This window comes from Gossypium hirsutum, chromosome A11, assembly GCF_007990345.1.
Source record: "Gossypium hirsutum isolate 1008001.06 chromosome A11, Gossypium_hirsutum_v2.1, whole genome shotgun sequence".
NCBI lineage: Eukaryota > Viridiplantae > Streptophyta > Magnoliopsida > Malvales > Malvaceae > Gossypium > Gossypium hirsutum.
The window spans coordinates 115,451,406-115,471,105 of NC_053434.1; the positions used below are offsets into that span (position 1 = coordinate 115,451,406).

Here is a 19,700-nt window from a genome sequence, read left to right on the forward strand (position 1 = left end):
GAAAAACTGCTCCCAAACCCCCCTTTTTATCTCTTCCTCCTTTCTTCAGTTAAGGTTTCAACACCCATCATCGCCGGCGGTTCACCGTGCCGAACGGAGAGGGGAGCGGCCACGGGGTAGATCCGGTAAGACTCTTTTCTTCCTTGATTCTTTTTCGTTTTAAAGTAAGTTAATGAAAAAAAAAATAAAACAAAGCAAAGATAAACAGAAAGATTGAGATAACAGAGGAAAAAAATTGAAGTTTCACCTTCTAAGCTTTTCTTTTTTTTTTTTGTTTTTGATACAAACTTTTTGTACATCCTCCCTCCTTTTCGTTTGTTGTTTGGGTGGCTTTTATATGGCCTAATTTTTACATACTTTATTATTATTTTCTATTCTTGCTTCTGTTTTGCTTGTTTTCAGGGCATGGGCATGGACGGTGGGGTGTGTGATGGTGCTGGTGGCAGACAGCATGGGAGAGTGGGAGTGGTGCTGGTGGCAGACAGCATGGGAGAGTGGGAAGAGGCAAGTGGGAGTTTAGGGTTTTGGGATTGGGCTTGGATGTTGGGCTAGGTTAATTTTAGGTTTTGGGTTTGAGGATGGGTTAAATGGTTTAATGGGCCTGGGTATTTTGTAAACGGGCCAAAATTGGCCTACAACAGCTGCCCCTCTTTGCTTATTGTCGTGTAACGGGAATAGAGCAAAGATACAAAGAAAGGCCAATTTTGCTCGGTCTCGCTAAGTTTTGACTTCTTTTGGTGATCTTCTCATCCAGGTAGTCTCTTTTTAGTCCTCCGTATCTTGTAGCTTTGGTTCAATCCATTACCTCTTCTGATATATGCTTTGTGGCTTCAATCTACTTCAATGTAACTTCAAGGATATAAGATTTGTAACTTCGATCTGCTTTACTGTGACTTCAGAAATATAAGATTAACAGCTTCAATTTGCTCTTTTGTTGCTTTAGTCAGATAAGGCTTGTGGTCTTCTCTTCTGTAACTTTAGAAGGACATCATCTAATATCCTTGATCAGCTCCACTGTAACTTCAAGGAAACAAAATCTGGTGACTTCAATCAGCCCTAATCTTATTCTTTACTCGATATGTGATCCTGAGCTCAACTCATTCAGCGTGTCCTGAGGCTCAATTCATCTCTCGCAATATGAGTTGATTTTTGAAACATACAAAAAATTGACAATACTTAAGTATGTCTTGAGGCTCAACTCGCCTCTCGCAATACGAGTTGATTTTTGAAAAGCATAGATTGAAAAAAACATAAATTGAAAATACCTCAGCATGTGAGCCGAGGCTCAACTCACCTCTTGCAATATGAGTTGATTTTTGAAAAACAAAAATTAAAAGGCTTAACTCACCTCTCGCAATATGAGTCAATTTAAAACATAAACTAAAAATACCTCGGCGTGCCCCGAGGCTCAACTCATTTCTCGCAATATGAGTTGATTTTTTTTAAAAAATTTAAAAATACCTCAACGTGTCTTGAGGCTCAACTCATTTCTCGCAATATGAGTTGATTTTGAAAAACAAAAATTAAAAGGCTTAACTCACCTCTCGCAATATGAGTCAATTTAAAACATAAACTAAAAATACCTCGGCGTGCCCCGAGGCTCAACTCACTTCTCGCAATATTAGTTGATTTTTTTTAAAAATTTAAAAATACCTCAACGTGTCTTGAGGCTCAACTCATTTCTCGCAATATGAGTTGATTTTGAAAAACAAAAATTAAAAGGCTTAACTCACCTCTCACAATATGAGTCAATTTAAAACATAAACTAAAAATACCTCGGCGTGCCCCGAGGCTCAACTCACTTCTCGCAAAAATTTAAAAATACCTCAACGTGTCTTGAGGCTCAACTCATTTCTCGCAATATGAGTTGATTTTCCTTGGAAAGCATGAATATTAAACATCAAAATACCAAAACCAGTTCTTTGGTAGAACTCGGATATCTTTTCCTTTGATTCAGTGCGACTCTCATTCAAGATTTCTTGCTTTACTGGATTACCTGTAAATGCCATGCATGATGTCATCATGATATGCACATGTTTGTCTTAAATGCCTTTATGCCTACATGATTATGCAGTGCTCCTTAAGCATATTGGTCGTATGTCATTTTCGCCATGATTGTTGAGGATCTGCGTTCATTGCTTTGATTCTCGACCTTCTCTTCAGGCCTCATACCTGTCTTCGAGCTTTACGAGTAATCGACGTTTCTCAGATATCACCCTTTTTGCCCTTGGTTAAACTTTGTTCTTGCTTTGAAGATCTTGCACTTATCAAATTCTTATCCGGGTAATGCTTGACATTTCTTTTGTTTAGAGTATGTCATTTCACTATTTATCATTAAATAAACACATAATGAGATGCATGAAAATGGTCAGGTAGGGACACAAAGGATATCTCATATTCCTTTATTTCAAGTGTGGCAAACAAAGAAAGTTAACCAATGAGAGTAAAAATGTCAAAAAGAAAGAAAAGGTCGTATTCAACGGATATAAATGCTCTAGATATTCAACACATGAACTTTTCCACGTTCCTCAATCAATAATCTTTTCGAGCATGGCTTCTTGCGTAGAAAATTTCGAGCTTTTAGAAGTGCTTTAAATACTGTAGTCTCACTACTTGACCTATCGTTCGACCGCCAGGTTTGTTTCATTAGGACGCCCTCTCGGGTTTTCATCCTAATCTTTTTGTACTAATCAAGACGCCCTTTTCGGGTTTTTGCCCTAATCCTTTTTTTTAAGATGCCCTTTTCGGGTTTCATCTTAAGCATAATATTTCTTCACCGCATCTGAATTCACCGGATTCGGTAACTCCTTCCCATCCATCTCGGTAAGGATTAAAGCTCCTCCTGAGAATGCCTTTTTTACAACGTATGGTCCTTCCCAATTTGGTGCCCATTTTCCTCGCAGGTCTTTTTGTATTGGGAGAATCTTTCTCAGAACGAGTTCTCCTTCATGGAACTCTCTTGGTCGTACCTTCTTGTCATGGGCTGCGATCATTCTCTTTTGGTACATTTGCCCATGACAAATTGCCCTTAGACGTTTTTCTTCAATGAGGTTCAACTGATCATATCGAGCTCGAACCCATTCTGCTTCTTCTAACTTTGATTCCATCAATACTCGCAGAGAGGGGATCTCAACCTCGATAGGTAGCACAGCTTCCATTCCATAGACTAGAGAGAAAGGAGTTGCTCCCGTAGATGTTCGCACAGATGTGCGATATGCAAACAAAGCAAATGGAAGTTTCTCGTGCCAATCTTTATATGTCTCAGTCATTTTCCCAATGATCCTCTTAATGTTCTTGTTAGCTGCTTCAACAGCCCCGTTCATCTTTGGGTGATAGGGCGAGGAATTATGATGCTTTATTTGGAACTGCTCGCACACTTCTTTCATCATCTTATTGTTCAGATTCGTGGCATTATCTGAGATGATTCTTTCAGGCAAACCATATCGGCAAATGATTTCCTTTTTCAAAAACTTGCACACTGCAGTCTTCGTCATATTGGCAAACGAAGCGGCTTCAATCCATTTTGTGAAGTAATCGATAACCACTAAAATGAATCGATGTCCATTTGAAGCTTTTGGAGAAATTGGCCCTATGACATCCATGCCCCACATAGAAAAAGGCCACGGAGAAGTCATGACATGAAGGGGTGAAGGGGCTACATGAATTTTATCGCTGTAGATTTGACATTTGTGGCATTTTCTGGCAAAATTGATGCAGTCACTTTCCATTGTCAGCCAATAATAACCGAGTCTCATGATCTTTCTGGCCATATTGAAACCATTGGCATGCGTTCCGCAAATTCCCTCATGGACCTCTTCAAGTATTTTTCTGGCTTCAAAATCATCCACACATCTCAAAAGCATCTGATCCTTTCCTCTTTTATACAGGATATCCCCATCAAGAACAAATCCCGCTGCCATTCTTCTAATTGTTCTTTTATCGTTCTCATTCGTTTGTTCGGGATACCTTTGATTCTTGATATATTCTAAGATATCATGGAACCAAGGCCGTCCGTCTACTTCTTTCTCAATGCTACAACAGTGTGCAGGGACCTCGTATATGCTCATTTTGAGGGGCATTATTTCTGCTTCTCTACTTGCTTTGAACATTGAAGCCAAAGTGGCTAGGGCATCAGCCAATTGGTTCTCTTCTCGTGGGAAGTAATGAAAAGTTATTTCTTTGAATTCCTTGATCAATCCAGCCACTAAATCGCTGTACTTAATCAATTTTGAGTCCTTCACTTCCCATTCTCCACGGATTTGGTAAATCACTAGGGCTGAGTCCCTATACACCTCTAAGATCTCGATGTTTCGTTCGATAGCTGCACGAAGCCCCATGATACAGGCCTCATATTCTGCGATATTATTGGTACAGAAGAAGTTCAGTCTTGCAGTGAACGGATAATGATTCTCGTCTGGTGATACCAGGATTGCTCCAATTCCATGCCCTAAAGCATTTGACGCACCATCAAAGCACATCTTCCATGACTTCTCTTTTGATGACTCGGATTCTATTTTTGTGATGCACATTAAGTCTTCATCTGGGAAATCGAATCTTAAAGGCTCATATTCCTCTATCGTTCGAGTTGCTAAGAAGTCAGCTATTGCGCTCCCTTTTATTGACTTCTGACTTACATAGGCAATGTCATATTCCGAAAGGAGGAGCTGCCATCGTGCCATTCTTCCTGATAGTGCCGGTGATTCCATCATGTATTTTATTGGGTCCAGCTTTGAAATTAGCCATGTCGTGTGATACAACATATATTGTCTGAGTCTCCGAGCTACCCAAACCAGAGCGCAACAATATTTCTCAACGGACGAATATTTTGCCTCATATTCAGTGAACTTTTTGCTGAGGTAGTAGATCGCCTTTTCTTTCTTTCCTGACTCGTCATGTTGTCCCAGTACGCAACCCATTGAACTTTGAACACTGTCAGATACAAAATTAATGGTCTTCCCGGAGTTGGCGGTACTAGCACTGGAGGACTGGACAAATATTATTTTATCTTATCAAAGGTCACTTGGCATTCCTCGTTCCATTCTCCCGGGTTATGTTTTCGAAGAAGCCGAAAGATTGGGTCGCATTGGTTGGTAAGTTGAGCGATAAATCGGGCGATGTAATTTAATCTCCCTAAAAATCCTCTAACTTCCTTTTGCGTGCGCGGAGGTGGTAATTCTTGGATGGCTTTTATTTTATCTGGATCAACTTCGATACCTCTTTCACTGACAATGAAGCCTAGCAACTTTCCCGAGGTAGCCCCGAATGTACATTTGGCTGGATTAAGCTTTAGCTGAAACTTTCTCAGCCTTTCGAACAACTTCTTGAGGTTCATTACATGCTCTTCTTCTCCTCGAGATTTAGCAATCATATCGTCGACGTAGACCTCTATTTCTTTATGCATCATGTCATGGAATAACGTCACCATAGCCCTCTGATATGTTGCCCCAGCATTCTTTAACCCGAATGGCATCACCTTGTAGCAGAACGTTCCCCACATTGTTATGAAGGTAGTTTTCTCCATATCCTCAGAAGCCATCTTGATCTGATTATACCCCGAGAATCCATCCATGAAAGAAAACAATGAATGTTTTGCTGTGTTGTCCACCAACGTGTCAATATGTGGCAAGGGAAAATTATCTTTTGGGCTTGCTCGATTTAGGTCACGGTAATCCACGCACATTCGTACTTTTCCATCTTTCTTTGGTACCGGGACTATGTTAGCCACCCATTCTGGATATTTGGAGGCTTGTAGGAAGCCAGCGTCAAATTGCTTCTTGACTTCCTCTTTTATTTTCAACAGCATTTCGGGCCTCATCCGTCTTAATTTTTGCTGGATGGGCTTGCATTCTGGCTTTAATGGGAGCTTATGGACCACTAAATCTTCATCTAGCCTTGGCATGTCCTGGTATGACCACGCGAAAACATCTTTGTATTCGCGGAGTAAAGTGATCAAACTACGCCTGGTACTTTCTGAAATAGAAGTCCCAATCTTCACTTCTTGTTTCCTCTCTTCAGTGCCCAAATTTATTGTTTCTACAGATTCTTCATGAGGCAGAACCTGTTTATCCTCTTGTTCCACCATTCTTAACAATTCAGGAGACGAGACATAATCTTCAGCATTTTCTTCGGCTTCAAATTCTCCTAAGCAAACAGCCTTCTCAAAATCAATTTCAAGATTCGTAACGGGCTTATTCATGTCGTCAATATCTGAGCACCTAAAAGTTGAATGGAAAAGGAAGCTATCGGGGGACATCCAAGTATTGGAAACAACAAACAAAATGTTATGTCATGGCAATGAGGCAAATGTAAGGATAGGCTATGAAATGAGAAAATGATTATGAAATTAGTGATAATGCGAAAAATCGTGACAAAATGCATCTTCATTGATATTCATTTAAATGATAAAGAGCGAATGCAAATTCTTACAAAAGAACTCTATTATATCTAAGGACACAATAGAAGGTTGATGTTTAGCATTACTCTGAAGGCTTATAAACTACAAGAAGCTCCTCAGCAATCCAATTGTTCAACATGAAACCAGGAGGGCAATGGCGTATCCTCGAGACATCTTTACTTGCACCAGCTTCTTTGTCAATGACATTTATACAAACATTCTGAAAATCCTTTTCAATTAATCCCAGCATGTTTCGTGGATCCTCTTGTCCAGGGTACATCATTCCCGCAGATGTAAATATTTTTGACAAAGGAAGGTACTCTATTGGTTCCCATTCTGGTTTTCGGCCCAAAGTTCTTGCAATTCTTCTTTCTTGATCCTTCTTCCACTGTCTTCTTCTTTGGCGCATGTCAGGCTGGAACCCCAAACCGTATCGGGCCTTGTGGTGCACTGGCTTTAAAGCCCTCACTATTCCTTGCATATATCTCCCTAAACCTCTTCTCGCACGAGCTCCCCTTCCTACGGTCAACTTGACACCCATTCTGGTATTTCTCGACAGTTTTGGCATTGGAATTCTATTTCCCTCAGCGACGAAAGTGGCATTGATGAATTCAAGGGATCGAAAGGAACATTCCACTGCATCCTTGCTTACTTCCAGGTATGGCGCATCAGTAGAGATAGATGCAATGATGTCTTCTTCGCCCTCGACTGTGACCAAACAACCATCCATGATGAATTTCACTTTTTGATGGAGGGATGATGGGACTGCTCCAGCAGAATGAATCCAAGGTCTTCCCAAAAGGCAGTTATAAGAGGGTGTAATGTCCATGACTTGGAATTCGACCTCATATATATAGGGGCCCACTTCCAAAGGGATTTCGATCTTTCCCATGACTTCACGCCTCGTCCCGTCGAAGGCCCTTACCGTGGAATGACAGGGCTTTAAGTAGGACAAATCTATCGGTATTCTGGAAAGTGTAGCCAATGGCATAACATTTAATGCTGACCCATTATCGATGAGTACGTTCGGTATTATGTAGCCCTTGCAGCGGGTCGTGATATGCAGCGCTTTCACCGAACCTCTATCATTTAGCGGTATCTCATCATCACTAAAAGAGATGAAGTTGTCCGCATTCAGATTGTTTACCCACCTATCAAGCTTTTCGACAGATATGTTGTTGGCCACGTAAGCTTGATTTAACACCTTCAATAAAGCGTTCCGGTGTGGCTCTGAATTTAACAGTAGAGATAGAACTGAGATTCGTGCTGGCTGCTTGCTCAGTTGTTCCACCACACTATATTCGCTGTGCTTAATAAATTTCAAGAATTCTTGAGCTTCTTCCTCATTCACAGGCTTTTTAGTTTCTTGCACGGGTGGAATTTCTTGCTTGACTTCGACCTCGTGCATCACTGCTTTCCCTTTTTGCTTCGAGTCGCTACTTTTCTTTACCGGTTCAACTTCTTTAGAATAGCATCGTCCACTTCGAGTAAAATGACCAACCTCCCCAACATCTTCAATTATGGCTTTGGACTTTTCAACTTCCGGTGTAACGATATTAACATCATATCTCCACGGTACTGTTTTGTTGTCCTTATACGGGAAAGGAGATGGTACTTCAATTACCATCTGTGGTTTCAATGGCTCTCTCATCGCGTCGTAATAAATTACCAACGGTCGATTAGCACTATAAGGGGGCCCTGATGATTGGCTATCAGAGACGCATACTTCTCTTTCGTTGGCATCTTCACTCTTGTTAAGGACCTTGATCTCCTTATTATTCATCCGGTCTTGAAGTAACCTTTTAAAGTCCTCGCACGACTGAATGTCGTGCCCAACAATCCCATGAAAATTGCAAAAACTTTGACCTTCTTCTCCAAAAACTCTATCAGAGTGACAGAGCAATCCTTTCTTAACTAATACCTCCCAGATTTTCTGCAGAGACGTCCTTATTTCTGCCACACATCTTCTGACCTTCCATTCATCCTCTTTCCCCACTGTGCTCACATTCCCTTCGGTATGGTTAAGGAACGGGTTCCTCGTGGCGTTACTAGCACTATCGAATCGTAGGATACCCGCGTCAATGAGTCCTTGAACTCTCCTTTTGAAAGCGAGACAGTTCTCAATAGAGTGCCCTTGGTTCTCTGCGTGGTATGCACAACTAGCGTTTGGATCGTACCACTTTGGGTATGGAGGTTTAAGGGGTGCCATGTAATGGGGAGAAATTAGCTGTTTTTCTAAAAGTTTTGGGTACAATTCCCCATACAACACAGGGATGGGGGTAAATTGCGATCTCTCGGGATTAGGCCTTGATGGTCTTGGTTCATTTCTGGGTTGGCTTTGGGCGGGTACCGTGTTTTGTGGGAAAGTGGTGACGGGTCTTTGGTTGTTCGTGGTGTATATGGGGCAGGACGGATGTGGTGTTTGGTAATAAGGGGTTTGAGGGGGATAATGGAAATTCGAGGGTGGATAATCTCGAGGTCGGGGTTGATTAGGATACGAATTGGGAATGTAACGACTCCCAGTTCCCACCATGAGGGCTTCTGGCTCTTTCTTCCTTAAGGGTGCTACTTTTCTTGAGCCTTCTAATCCTTCTATTCTACCGCTCTTGACGGCATTCTCTATGAGTTCACCGGATATTACAATATCCGCGAAATCTTTCGTGGCATTTCCCACTAATTTGTCATAAAACGGTGCCTTTAAAGTATTGATAAAGAGAACGGTTATCTCCGTTTTTGTTAGTGGGGGTTCCACTTGAGTTGAGACGTCTCTCCATCTCTGCGCATACTGTCTAAAGGTCTCTGATGGCTTTTTCTCCATCATTTGCAAGGTCATACGGTCTGGCACTATATCCGATACATGCTTGTACTGCTCGCAAAATGCTGACGCCAAGTCCTTCCAGGATCGAATCTTTTCTCTACTAAGTTGATTGTACCACCGAAGAGCTGACCCCGTTAGACTATCTTGAAAGCAATGTATGAGTAGTTTATCCTTGTTCACATAACCGGTCATCTTTCGATAGAACATAATGAGATGTGCTTTTGGGCACCTTGTCCCATCATACTTCTCAAAGTCAGGCACTTTGAACTTCGGAGGCAAAATTAGATCAGGTACCAAACTGAGTTCTTTGGCACCTAGTGCGGAGAAGACTTCAGTGCCTTCTATTGCTTTGAGTCTTTCCTCTAGACTCCTATATTTTGCGTCATGGTTATCCAATTTCAACTTGGCTACCTCTGCTGGGTCATCCAGATCTGGAACTAGTGGATTGGCAGGACTAGCCTCTAGGTTCAACGCTAACATTCCTTGCCCCAAATTAGTGGGTGGAGCAGGTGGCATAGGTCGATGTTCCAAGCCAGTGGGTTCCTCTTGAGTATACCCTCTTTGTATTGTATATGCGGGCGGTGGAGTGAATCCCGGGGGATAGAATGGATCTTGATCATGGTGAATTCTTGACCGAGGTTCCATAACATCGGAGTTCTGCATGGGTCCCTTTCCTTTGACCAAAGTTGTCATCATCTCCATCATTTTAGCCATCTGATCTCTTTGCTCGAGCGATTCCTCTCGAGATCTCACCATTAGGTCTCTCGTCTCTTGTTGCGATTTGGCCAGTTGCTCTTGTAATTCCTTTTGAGCCCTTTCCATCATTTCAATTCTCTCATTGAATTCATTCTCCATTACTCTAGCTTGTCGGCGCGTTTTATACGGATGACGTGGTTCCAGTCTTGAAGTCTGGCAACTGCGAATTGTACGCTTTAATCTCAGCGAACGAGTATGGGATATGCAATGAATGAATTGATGCATGAATGAATGCATGAATGTCAAATGAATGTAAGTTATGAATGAAATGCAAGAAATTGGTGTTGATTTCAAGATAGCCCCATATTTAGGCATTTCATTTATCAACATAGTCTATTACACAAAGTTCTCATTTTTCCAACAGTTACACAAATTTCCTAGCCACATTGCCTTGTTTCTTCACTTGCTCTAAAAACTCTGATAGGCTCGATCTTTGGCTCGGAGGGAATTGGCAACTGAGAACTTTGGCTTCATCTGATAATTGAACAACTTGTATAGCCGCTTTACGAATTTCATTGATCAAGAAGTCAAGTTGCATTTCTTTTTCTTTGAGAGTTCCTTCATACGCGTGAATGTCCCTATCGTATTGCTCACTCTTTTCTTCTAGAGCCTTCAAGAGGTTATCTAATTGTTGTTGACGAGATTGCAGCATATTTTCTAGATCTCGTGTTTTCCTTTTTAATTCTTGATGTTCAGACTGACTATTTGCCAATTTTGCAGTCACTATTTTATACTTGGCGTTCTTCCTTCTTAACTCTATCACAGCACGCGCAGCCTTTTCCTCTTCTTTCTTTGCTTTTCCCTTCCAAAACTCCATTCCTCCCTTGATATTGCTAATTTCTTCCTTCCATTCTACTGTCGACTTGCCCAACCCGCTATTCTTTATAGTGTTTCTTAATTTCTTGTTTTCCAAATGAAGGTCCCTTAAGTCGTTTCTCACAATCTCGGCTTCTCTTTGTACTTTTTCAGTCCTGGACCTTTCAACCTGAACTTCAATCTTCATTTGATAGTTTTCTTCTTGAAGGGCACTAAGGTCCCGAGACATCTTGGCCTTTTCTCGTTCGAATTCTTGTCTTGCCATTTCTAGCTCAGACGGCGTTTCCTCCGAGAAAGGATTCTGGATGGTGTAGTTTGTTGATGAGATTTGCTGACTATTTACCCGTTGCTTCCTCCATATGTCGTAATCTTGGGTAAGGGTATCAACATACAAAGCTAATTCCATGAAATGAATTTCCTTCCAATACTTTGCAGTGTCTCGGACTCTCTTCATATATCCTTCACCCGCGAAAGCGAACTCGAACTGTGCTAATCCTCCAGTTGCGGGGAGGAATTGTCGCGAAGAAAATTGCCTTTGGACTAATAGCGGAGCATATCCAACTCCTCCCCATAACCCGAGTAAAGGTACCCAATCTTGGCTTCCACATTTGGATAGCAGAACTGAAGGACGGATCCAGGGTGCTCTCCATGTTATATTCTCGGCGCGAAGATTCTGAAAAACTGATACCCAATGTTGCTCGGTGACTTTCTTCGGCCATTCTTTATTGAGGTAAGCTTCTAGCGGGGAGAATGTTTTAGAAAACATATGGAACAGAGTGCGCTCTACCTTCCAGAAGTGACTCAAAATCCAAACATTGAGCAACTGCGCGCATCCGATAAATCGTCCCTCCCCTTTTCTTCGACAACTACTCAGGGACCTGAAGGTCTCGGCTAGGATGGTCGGGACAGGGTTGATTCCTTGTTTTAACCTTTCGAAGAAATCAACTACTGCAACTTCGAGATGTCCGAGAACTTTTGGGAAAATGACCAAGCCGTAAATGGCCAAAGCGAATAGATTTACCCTTTTCAGCATGTTGGGATGGTTCAGAGCCAAATCTCGTAGGGAGGACCATGGAATGCAAATGGTTTCATTCTTCTTCTTTATCTGTTTTTCGGCCCATGCATCAGTCATGTCTGTCAGTCTCACTAACTTTTTCTTGAAGATCATCGGCTTAGGCTCCTTCACATATATTTTGCCGAATTGTACATTGTCGATGCGGAGTAAAGCAGCATACTCTTCTATGGTTGGAGTCATGTCTTCTTGATTGAAGGTAAAACACTGATAAGCTGGGTCCCAGAACCGAACCATGGCTTGAATCAACTGTTCGTCTACACGGATGGTGATCAGGTGAGCTATATCTCCATACCTCTCAGTGAAAATGTCTCTAGTGTCTGAATCCCACTGATTCCAAATTCGAACCAAATCCTCAAAGTTATTTTGGCGAACATTTACAGTTATATGTTCGGGCAAATTAGCGACACACCCTTCCACTAGACTATCCCCCTTTTCTCTCTGAATTTTTAGAGACCAGTCCCGAACCACGGCATTCTTCTCGGTTATTTGTGTAATTGACTCCTCCATCAGAAACCCGGTTTTTGGCAACCAACTTTTAATCAACACCTTCCTAATATGATGCCTATGATGCATGCTGAAAATAAAAGTAAAAACAAACAAACTTAGTTAGTAAACACAACAAATATAATTTAAAAAACAAATTAAACTACCTAATCCAATTATTTTGCATAAACAGTGTAAATGAAAGGCAAAAGGCATTTTCCCCGTGTACTTATTTTGATGACTATAAGCGGACAGAGGTTCGGCATGGCTCTAATTGGATAGCTCGTATGGTTCACTATATGCGGTTTTGGTTCTAGGTGGGTACTCGAATCGTCTGCACTGTCATCTACTAAGATTAGTACAGAGCCTCGGTCATGGCCATCATAGGCTTACGAGCATTCGAGGAACATTTACTATGCCTATGCGGAGGACAAGTTAACTCACGAAAGCATAAGTCATATGTAACCCGAAAGTATTCACTAGCCTGTGCGGAGGAACGAGTTAACTCACGAAGGCGTAGCGTTTACTTTCTCTTAACAGGGACGGAGCCCGGGCACTAATCCAATATATTAAGTTATGTAGTTATAATATCTATACCAATTAAATTATACTTCCACATGTTGGTAGGGGTGTGCAAATTTCGGGTAAAACCGAATAAATTCGGTTAACAGACCGAATTCGGTTAATCGGTTGATTAACCGAATTAATTTGGTCGGGGGTCAGTTAATAATTTTTTGACAGTTCAGTTAATGTAACGACCTAAAAATTGGGCACGGGCGCTAGTCGAAGTAATTATTGAAAATTTGTGAAAACTGAATCTCGATTTTATTTGAAAAAGGAGTCGCCACCGATTTTTTTTTCTAGGTGTGATCGGACACCTAATAAATTCTCTTTTTAGAAGAAAATTTTATTTTTAAATTTTCTAAAAAAAAGGTAATTTTAGGTCTACGTAAGAATCCAGAGAAAATTTGAGTTCGGGAGTCGGTTACGCGCGAGGAAGGTATTAGCACCCTCGCGACGCCCAAAATTGGTATCTTGTTAAACATGTGCTGTCTTAATTTTCAAAAATGTTAGTTCAATTTAAATTCCAATCGTGATCCAATTTAAAAGACGAGAACTTTCAATTTTTGATTTTTGAGAAGGATATACCGTTTTAACAAGAGCCGACAAATTCCATCCAACATAGCGATGAAATTTACGACTTAACGTTAAATCAGTGTATTGCCTCGATTAGTAATTAAAACATAAAAAATATTCATGAAATAAGAATTTGAAATAAATCAAATATGCAAACAGTGACATTTTCAAATGAAAAATATTAACATAATACTAGAGCAGTAGCAAAACAATAATAATATTTAAAAGGGAAATAAAAACCAAACATAAACAAATATAAAGTACATTTAGTAATAATAATATAAGGTAATATATACATAAGATAATATGCAAAAATATAATATATGACATATATACATGATGTATGAAAATATAATGCCTAATAGACATATATATGCAATATTACTAAATATATACATACTAGATACAAATACACATAGTGTAATTGAACATATACAATAATATTAGGAATACTATGGACAAGGAAAATACATTTATACTAATAATAGTAAAAGATATATATACACCAAATAATAATATAATAAGTAGCAATAGGGAAAATAATAAATACAAAATCAATAATGCAACATACACAAATAATACAAATAAGAAAGGTATATACATACGGATTATAAAATAAATGTATTAAAATTAATAATAAATACAATATGGGTAAAAATAAATATATACATGATATATACATAATGTGGTACTAAGAAAATATATATATAAATAATAGTATTAGAAATCATATAGTATAGAGATATATAACTGATAATATTAAAATATATACATAATATTATATATAAATTATTCATATAATATATATTAAAAAAATTGACTATTAATACGTATTAAAAATATATACGGGGGGTAAGCGGCATTCACTAATAAATATAATAATAACCATGTAATACAATACCAAAAGGTAAATATAATAAAATGATATTAAAATAAAGGTATTAAAAACAGTAATATATATATGTATACATCTAACAAGGATATATAATAATAATAATAATAATATTGAAACACAAAAGCCATTATAATAAAAATATTAAAATAAAGTAATAGAAACATTACTACATATATATACATACATGAAGATATACACTAATGTGCAATAATAATAATAATAATAATAATAATAATAATAATAATAATAATAATATGAAAATAACAAGGATATTTAGATAAAAAAACGAAAAACAAAACGAAAACAGGTCTAAAATTAAACTAAAAACAAAGTTTAAAAAGAAAATAAGGAGGAGAGGACCAGATTGCAATATGCGCGCAACATGGGAGGACCGAAAACAGAAATATCCCCAATCATTAAGACGCAGTGCTTAGTACGGGGCTAAATTGAAAACCTCAGAGAATTAGGTGGCCAAATTGCAAAATCATAGGAAAAAGGTAACTAAAGCACTAAATTGCAAAGCACTGGAGAGGTTGAGGGACTAGGGGGACAAATATCCCTAAAAGCAGAAACATACAAATCATAGTTAGTGGCGCCGTTTCCTTTTGACTTTTCAATTTTTTATTTTAAAACCATTTAACCTTTATATATTTTTTTCTGAAAAACTGCTCCCAAACCCCCCATTTTTATCTCTTCCTCCTTTCTTCAGTTAAGGTTTCAACACCCATCATCGCCGGCGGTTCACCGTGCCGAACGGAGAGGGGAGCGGCCACGGGGTAGATCCGGTAAGACTCTTTTCTTCCTTGATTCTTTTTCGTTTTAAAGTAAGTTAATGAAAAAAAATAAAACAAAGCAAAGATAAACAGAAAGATTGAGATAACAGAGGAAAAAAAATTGAAGTTTCACCTTCTAAGCTTTTCTTTTTTCTTTTGTTTTTGATACAAACTTTTTGTACATCCTCCCTCCTTTTCGTTTGTTGTTTGGGTGGCTTTTATATGGCCTAATTTTTACATACTTTATTATTATTTTCTATTCTTGCTTCTGTTTTGCTTGTTTTCAGGGCATGGGCATGGACGGTGGGGTGTGTGATGGTGCTGGTGGCAGACAGCATGGGAGAGTGGGAGTGGTGCTGGTGGCAGACAGCATGGGAGAGTGGGAAGAGGCAAGTGGGAGTTTAGGGTTTTGGGATTAGGCTTGGATGTTGGGCTAGGTTAATTTTAGGTTTTGGGTTTGAGGATGGGTGAAATGGTTTAATGGGCCTGGATATTTTGTAAACGGGCCAAAATTGGCCTACAACAGTTAACGGTAATTTGGTTTGAAATCGGTCGGTTAATCGAATTTAATAAATAATATTATAATATATAAGTATTCAGTCGGTTCGGTTAATTTTTTGGAAATATGTTTTATACTTGTTTTAACCAAAAATAAAAAATATATAAATTTCGGTTAATTCGGTTAACCGACCGAATTAACTAAAAAAGTTCAGTTCAGTTAATTTCTTTTTGAAAAAATTTCAGTTCGGTTAACGATTAAGGGTTTAAAAGGGTCAGTTAATTCGGTTAATGGTAGTTCGGGCCGGTTAATCAGTCGGTTAACTGATTGAACACCCCTACATGTTGGAGAGTTATACATTAAGGAGTGCAATCTCAATTGTAGTGAATGGTATCTGCTTTTCTCCGAGTTTATGTTAATCTTAGCATGTTCCCCTCTCTTAAATTTCTTGATATATATAATTGTAAAAACATGAAAAAAATTGTTCTCTCCAAATTGCATGCCACTAAATTTACAAGAGCTTGGCGTAACAGAGTGTAACAAGCTAGAGGAAATATTAGCATTAGAACTTGAATGCGTTCAAAAAGGAAAGGCAATCATGAAATTTCATCTACCACTAATAAGGCTATTTTCATTGTGGAATCTACCAAGATTGAAGAGTATTTACGGTGCTAATGGAATTATCATTTGTGATTCATTTGAAGAAAATGAGGTAAGATATTTTCCAAAATTAAAAAAAAAGATGTCTCGAGTAGGGGTGAGCAAAACTCGATTCGACTTGAAAAAATCCAAAAAAATTTAAATTTCAAGTTAAACGAATTGAGTTATTCAGGTCAACTTAATTTTTTTTACGAATTTCGAGTTCAAATCAAATTTAATTTTCGAATTCAAATAAGTCCAATAAACCGAACAACAAACTATAATATTTTACATTTTTATCCTAAACCTCCAAACTTTTTTACTTTCTTTTCAAAATTTTTACTCTCTCTCACTTCCTCCAAAACTTTTACTCCTCTCCCACCCCAACCCCAACCCCCTCCTCTACCCCAAATCCATTACCCATCCCCCAGTTTTTTTTGAATATTTTCCCCTGAAATTTTACTCTCCTATTTATTTTCCCCAAAAAATTTTACTTTGTCCCACTTTCTTCCCAAAACTTTTACTCATCACCCTCCCAAAACTTTTACTTCTCTCACTTCCCAACCCCCTTCTACCCCAAACCCATTTTCTCCCCCTCCTTTTTTTTTTGAATATATTCTTCCCAAAATTTACTACCTGGTTTACTTTCTCCAAAATTTTTACTTTCCTCCACTTTTTTCCTAAAACTTTTACTCATTCTCCATCCCAACCCCCCCTCTACCCCAAACTCATTTTCTCCCTTTTTTTTTGAATATTTTTCCCTCAAAATTTTACTCTCCAAATCTCCAAAACTTTTTATTTTTCCCTTAAACTTTTACTTCTCACTCATTACCCCAAATCAAAAATCATAATCACTTAAAAAAAATCCTAAACTTAAATAGCAATAATTTTATTTATACCTATTGTTGAGGCCCAATTTTGACCCAACACTAAAACCCAAATTTAGCCCAATTCAAATCCCAAGCCCATTTTAACCTAAACCAGCCCAATACCTAAAACAAAAAAAATCAAACAAAAACCCTAGCCCCCCTAAAGCTGCCAGGCACCGAACCCCCCACTTGCCTCTGCCACCACTTGCCCACTGCAGCACCGGCCACCAACTCGGGTCACCTCTATCGCCTCTACACCTGCAACCATTAAAATGAAAGGACAGAAAGTAGAAAAACAAAAAAAAAGCACTTGTAAGAGGCTATAAAAGCCATTCAAAAATCATGTAAAGGGCTTCTTTTTCTTTTCTTTTTTTTGGACTTTCTATACAACAATAGATTTTTTTTAGCACAGCAAAAGCTTGAAGAAAAAAGAAAATCAAACTTACAAACACAAATAGTAAAGCAAAGAAGAAAAACAAATCTACTAAGGTGTTCTTTCTTCTCTTTTTCTATTTGAAACTGTTTATACGCATATATAAGTATATATAAAGTTTTTATTTTTTTAAAACTATATATATGTATTGAAATAAGATTTAAAAAAGAAAACAAAAAAATACTTTTTTTTTGAATTTTCGGCCACCGTGTACGGTTGTCGGCGACGGCGACAATGGTGGCCGACGCGGTGGCGGGGACCGGAGCTCCCATCGGAGATTGACCGGAGAAGGAAGAGGGTGAGAGAGTTTGAGAGAGGGAGTTTAGTTTTTTTTTATGAAATAGGAAAAATGAATTTTTTTTTATAAAAATAGGCCTTTTATAGCCTCCCAAAATGACGTCGTTTTGGGGGCTATCTTTTAAACCCAAAACGCCCCCAAAACGACGTCGTTTTACTTGACCCGGATTTGACCCGACCCAATAGGCTGAGATCCGCGTGTTTTTCATTGGAGGGGCTAATTTCACTTTTAGCCCATCCGCTTTTTTATGGTGTTGCAATTAGATTTATTGTGCTTTTAACTTGACCCCATGATTTTGTTTCGTGTTCATTTTGGTCCTATCTTAATTGCAGTGTTTTGGAAGGAAGGGAAAATCTCCCTTTTAGTCCCCCATATTATTCGCGCACTTCAAAGGGGTCCATATTCTCTTTTTTTTTATTTCAATTTCCCCCAAGCCTTTTGTTTTTAATTCGATTCGATCCTTTTAATTACTTTATTATTAAAATTAATTATTTCAGTATTATTATTATTATTATTATTAGTACTATTCATGTACATATATATTATCATTATTGTTACTATTACTATTATTAATCTTCATATTATTGTTATTTCTTTATTTTTATTTTATATTATTAGTTTTTACTATATTAGTATTAGTTTTAGCTTCAATTAATATTTTTAACATGCATATATATATACTTTTATGTAACATTATTAATAATTGTTTTTAAATATTATTATTATTTTTTAATACATGCATATATATTATGTGTATATTCTTTTAATAGATATTATGTATATATTTTTATATATTATTTTTAACTTTATATTATGTATATATTTTTAATATTATATTTTTATATATATTATGTACATATTTTCAATACTATATTATTTATGTATTTTTTCTTACATATTATCTTATGTATATATATATTTTAATAACTATATTATGTATGTATATTTCTAATACTATATTGTATATTTCTAACATCATTATTATTTATATATATATGTACGTATTTATGTAGCATATGAATAGTTTTTTTATATATTATTATCATTTCTAATATATGTATATATGTATATATATTTTATATATTATGTATATATTTTTAATGTTATTAGTTATATATTTCTTATACTATTCCATGAATATATCTTTATATCATCTTATGTACATATTCTTAAATACTATGTTGTATATATGTATACATATTTTAATAACTATATTATGTACTTATTTTAATATATATGTACATATTTATGTAGTATTATTAATATATGTTTTTTATGTTATTAGTATTTCTAATATATGTTGTATATGTTCATTTTATACATGTTATGTATACATATATTATGTATATATATATTTAGTATTATTATGTATACACTTTTTATTCTATTATTACGTATATACTTTAATATATATATAGATATAGTACTATTAGTATTTGTAATATTATGTTTACGTCCTTTCACTTATTATTATATGTATATATATATTCATTGTTTTTATTTCGCGTTTAATACTATTATTACGTTTAATATCACATGCATTGTTGTTGTTTTTAATGTTAGTGTCGTATTTATTATTTGCTTCGATATATTTCTAACTCTTTTATTTTTTCTTACCCATTCTGTATCAGTTTGCTTTTCTTATTATATTATTAGCATATCATTATTTTTATTATTATTTTCTTTTTATTGTACATATTGTTCTTATTTTTATCCTAATGCCCTTATATTATATGTTAATATTTTTCATTCATTATATGATTGTTTGTACCGTTTATTTATGAATTTTTATTTAAAAAAATATTTTATTCATTT

At 37.1% G+C, this 19,700-nt stretch overlaps 2 long non-coding RNA genes across 2 annotated transcripts; both read left to right on the top strand.

Moving 5' to 3' along the window:
• Positions 1 to 922, top strand: LOC121209386 (uncharacterized). The gene is made up of 2 exons (XR_005904509.1): positions 1 to 125; positions 403 to 922. It is a non-coding gene; the product is annotated as an uncharacterized lncRNA (long non-coding RNA).
• A 14,098-nt stretch (positions 923 to 15,020) lies between these two features.
• On the top strand, positions 15,021 to 15,760 carry LOC107886714 (uncharacterized). The gene is made up of 2 exons (XR_001680865.2): positions 15,021 to 15,159; positions 15,435 to 15,760. It is a non-coding gene; the product is annotated as an uncharacterized lncRNA (long non-coding RNA).
• Positions 15,761 to 19,700: the final 3,940 nt, after the last annotated feature.